This window comes from Penaeus monodon, chromosome 5 (genome assembly GCF_015228065.2).
Source record: "Penaeus monodon isolate SGIC_2016 chromosome 5, NSTDA_Pmon_1, whole genome shotgun sequence".
NCBI classification, from domain to species: Eukaryota; Metazoa; Arthropoda; class Malacostraca; order Decapoda; family Penaeidae; genus Penaeus; species Penaeus monodon.
The window spans coordinates 50,464,388-50,469,387 of NC_051390.1; the positions used below are offsets into that span (position 1 = coordinate 50,464,388).

The window sequence follows — 5,000 nt, forward strand, 5'->3', positions numbered from 1 at the left end:
TATATATTATATATATATTATATATATATATAATAAATATATATATATACATAAATATTATATATATACAATATACATATATAATATTATTATATATAATATCTAAGATATATATAATATATATATTATATATATGTGTGTGGTGTGTGTCGACTTGTGTGTGTGTGTGTGTGTGTGGTGTGTGTGTGTGTGGGTGTGTGTGTGTACAATTAAGTAGCATGCTGTGACAACGGCGCTCAAACATGAACTACGTTAAAAAAAAAAAAAAAAAAAAAGGAAAAAAAGAAAAAAAAACAAAAAAAAAAAAAAACAAAAAAAAAATATATCCTCTATAAGATCGATATATTATATATATATATATATATATATTTATTATATGTTTTTTTTTTAATTTATATATGTGTGGTGTATATACATACGTACATATATATATAATCTATATATATATAGATATATATATTATATAAGATATATATATATTTTATCATATATAATATATATACATACATATATATATATATATATATAATATAGATATATAGATATATATATATAGACTATTATATATTATCTATATAAAATATATATATGATATATATAGATATTAGATATATACTATATATAATATCTAGATATGAGTGTCGTGTGTATGCCTTATATATTACATATAATTAAATATATCTATATATCTATAATATATAATATATAGATATATATATATTGATATTATTATAGATATATATATATATAACAATATAGATAATATACATACAGATTTATTTATATATGTAATATATATTATTATAATTATATTATATTATATATATTACTATATATAGTATATTATATATATCCATACTATAATATATACCTATATAGATATATATATATAGATAATATATATATATATATACTATATTATAGTATTTTAATATATATATATATATATATATGTATATATTTATAGATATATATAGATTATTATATATATGATTATATATAGAGAGATGATTATATATAGATATATGGATATATATTTAGTGTGCTGGTGTGTGTTTTTTGTTATACAAGTGTGGCTGTGTTTATGTATATGTATAACAGATATTGATAATGATATATATATATATGAATATATATATATCGTATTAGATATACTTATATATATATCTATAATCTTATATTATATATATATATATATAGTATATCTATGGATTATCTATACCAGTATATATAGATAATATAATATATAGATATATATATATATATCGATATATTATATATATAGATATTATATACATATATAAACAGATAGAGATATAACATATATATAAGTAGATGATATATAATATCTATTAGATATATATATATATACATATAATATAGAATATATTTATATAATATCAATAAATGTGTGTTGTGTTGTGTGTTGTGTGTGTGTATAATATGTGGTATATACATAATGTATATATACATATATATATAATATCTTATAATAATAATATATATATATATATAATATAATAGAATATATATATTTATTTAATATATATATATTACTATATTATATATATATATATATATTATATATATATATATATATATATATAGATATATCTATATATATATATATATATATATATATATGTGTGTTGTGTGTGTGTTTCTTTGTATACATATGCGTAGTGTGCATGTATATGTATGAATTGAATATTGCATTTGTATGTTGTATATTGCATCACTGAATAATGCAAGGCCAGTTTACTTTTCATCCATCCTTCTAACTACTCTACTTTCCCTTTTTTACATTTTTTCACATAATACTCTTTTAATTAAATGTAAAACTATTACATTTGTTTTACATCTCACCTTCTAATCTTCTTCCTTGTTCTATCCATTTTTCCCTTTCCTGTTCTTTTTACCATGTACTTTCTTTAAATTTCCTTACTTTATTTTCTGCTCGTTTGCTCTTTCCATTTTTCGTTCCATTCCCCTGTTTTTCATTTCCCTTTTTCCCCTTTGCCCTCAACCCCACCACCCCTTCTTCCTTGTTGTTCTTTTTATCCCTTACCTAAACGTTTATATATCTCTTCTCCATTTTTATCCTCCTTCCTATTCTCATCTACTTCCTTTCCCTTTCCCCCTCTTCGTTTCAATTCTCTTCCCCCTACCCCTCTTCCTTCCTCTTCTCTCCACCTTCCTCTCTGTCTCCCTCCCTTTCCCTTTCCTCATTTGCTCTTGTCGCTTCCTCTGTTTAACACTAAATTAGGTAACACTAGTTTTGCTCTCCAAGAGGCCTTCTTTTACTTTAGATATTTCACAGGCCGGAGTCTAAGCGTTTTGTTTAAAGGAAATCAAAGCCATTCGCACAGCCAGATTATAAATATGCATATATAGACATATGGACACTTGGACACGGTTTGAGGGAGGGGAGAGAGAGAGAGAGAGAGAGAAGAGAGAAAGAGGGATGAGAGGAGAGGAGAGAGTGAGATTGAGAAGGGAGAGTGGAGAGAGAGGCGAGGGACCGACGAGAGACGAGAGACTGAGGAGAAGAGAGCGGAACACGAATAGATGGAGAGAGAGAAGAGAATGAGAAAAGAGAGAGAGAGGGAGAGAGAAGGAGGGAAAGAGTGAGAGAGAGGAGAGAGAGGGGGAATTGAGAGAGATGAAGTAATGAGAGAGAGAGAGGAATGAGAGAGAGAGAGAGAGGAGAGGAGAGAGAGAGAGAGAATGAGAGAGAGAGAGCGTGCGTGGAGAATAGAGAGAGGAGAAGGAGAGGAGAGTTGAGAGAGGAGAGAGAAGAGAAGGAGGAGGAAGAAGAGAGAGAGAGGAGGGGAGAGAGGGGAGGAAGAGAGAGAGAGGAGAGAGGGAGCGAGAGAGAGGGGGGGGGGGAGACGAGAGGAGGAGGGGATGAGAAGAGATGTGAGAGAAGAGAGTGAGGAGGGAGCGTGATGCGAGAGAGGGAGAGAGAGGAGGATGAAATGAGAGAAGAGACGAGAGAGAGTGAGAGAGAGAGAGAGAGAGAGTGACCGAGATGAGTCAAGAGGAGAGAGAGAGGGAGATAGAGAGATTGAGAGAGAGAGAGCAAGAGGACGAGAGAGCTGAAGAGAGAGCGATGAGACGAGAGGAGAGAGAGAGGAGAAGAGGGTAGGAGAAGGACGAGGACCGAGAAAGAGAGAGGAGTGAGAGGGACGGAGAGAGAAGAGAATGAGGAGAGTGAGAGAGAGAGAGAGAGAGAGCGAGAGAGAGACCGAGAGGAGAGAGAGAGAGAGAGTGAGAAGAGAGGAGAGAGAGAGGCGAGTAGGAGAGAGAGGTTAGAGAGAGAGACGAGGAGAGAGAGAGAGTGAGTGAGAGAGAGACGGACGGAGAGCGAGAGAGAGGAGAGAGAGAGAGAGAGAGGAAAGAGAGAGAGGAGAGAGTGAGAAAGAGGAGAGAGGGGAGAGAATGAGAGAGAGAGAATGAGAAAGAGAGAAGAGAATGAGAGAGAGAGAGAGAGAGAGAGAAAAGAGAGATGGAGAGAAGTGATAGAAGGAGAGAGAAAGGACAGAGAGAGAGAGTTGAGAATGACAGAGAGAGAGAGAGAGAGAGAGGGAGAGAGAGACAGAAGGAGAGGGAGAGAGAGAGGGAGGACGAGAGAGAGAGAGGGAGAGAGAGAAGAAGAACCAGGAGGAGGAGAGAGAGGATGAGAGGTAAGATAGGAGAAGAGATGAGAGAATGAGGAAAGAGAGAGAGGAGAATGAGAGAGAGAGAGCAAAATGAGAGAGAGAGAGAGATTGGAGAGAGAGAAGAGATGAGAAAGAGAGAGAGAGAGAGAAATGAGAAAAAGGAGAGAGAGCGAAATGAGAGAGAGAGAGAGAGAGAGAGGGAGGAGAGCGAGAGGGAGAGAAGAGAGGAGAGGTACGAGAGGGAGAGAGCGAGAAAGATGAGAGAGAGAGAAGAGAGGAGGAGAAAGAGAGAGAGAGATTTGGGAAGAACGCAGTACTTAGAAGAGATTAGAGAGAGGAGAGGGAGAGAGAAGAAGAGAGGGAGAGAGAGATGAGAGGATTAGAAGGAGAGAGAGAGAGAGAGAGAGAGAGAAAGAGAATGAGAGAGAGAGAGAGAGACTGAAAGGAAGTGAGAGAGAGAGAGAAACAAGAAGAAAGAGAGAGAGAGAGCGAGAGAGAAAGAGAGGCGAGAAGAGAAAGAGAGAGTGCGAATGAGGAAAGAGACTAGTGAGAGTGAAGGAGGAGAGAGAGGAGACGAGAGAGAGAGAGAGAGAGAGAGAGACGGAGAGAAGTAGATGAGACGATGAGAGAGAGAGAGAGAGGAAGAGAGGAAGAGAGAGACGAGAGAGAGAGAGGGAGAGAGGAAGAGACGAGAGCTGGAGGATGAGAGAGAGAGGAGAGGAGAGAGGGAAAGAGAGAGAATGGAGGAGAGAGAGAGAAGAGAGAGAAGAGGAAGAGAATGATAGAGAGAGAAGGAGAGGAAGAGAGAGAGGAGGAGAGGAGAGAGCGAGACGAGAAGGAGACGAGAATTGAGAGAGAGAAGAATGGAAGAGAGAGAAGAGAGAGAGAGAATAAGAGAGAGAGAGAGAGAGAATAATGAGAGAGAGAGAGAGAGAGAGAGAGAGAATGAGAGAAGAGAAAATAAGAAATGCTGTTAGATAGATGGAGAAAAAAACAAAACAAAAAAAAACTGGCAGACTGTCAGAGCTCGACTTAGATAGAACCAGGAGATAGGAAAGAAACAGAAAAAGAAACAAAGAAAGAAAGAAAATCACAGAGGAACGATAAGATAGCGACGAAGAGCAGAGAGTGTAGATTAGTGCATATATCAATATTATGACCCTGATCTAGCAGTATCTCCTACTACGTTTCCTTCTCTCTCCTTCTCCCCCCCCCCTCCCGCATCCTTTTGTTATAACCCCCGCCCCCATTCCCCTCCCCCTCTCCCCTTCTCCCTCCCCTTCCCCATCCCCCTCTCCCCCACCCCTCCCCCTCTCCCCTTCCCCGTCCCCCACCCCC

General features: G+C 36.2%; 1 protein-coding gene across 4 annotated transcripts in view; it reads left to right on the plus strand.

The window, feature by feature from the left end:
* The window catches only part of LOC119573261 (regulator of G-protein signaling 7-like), a 108,478-nt gene that overhangs the window by 68,247 nt on the left and 35,231 nt on the right, over nucleotides 1-5,000 (plus strand). The gene's annotated exons all lie outside the window — the stretch shown is intronic.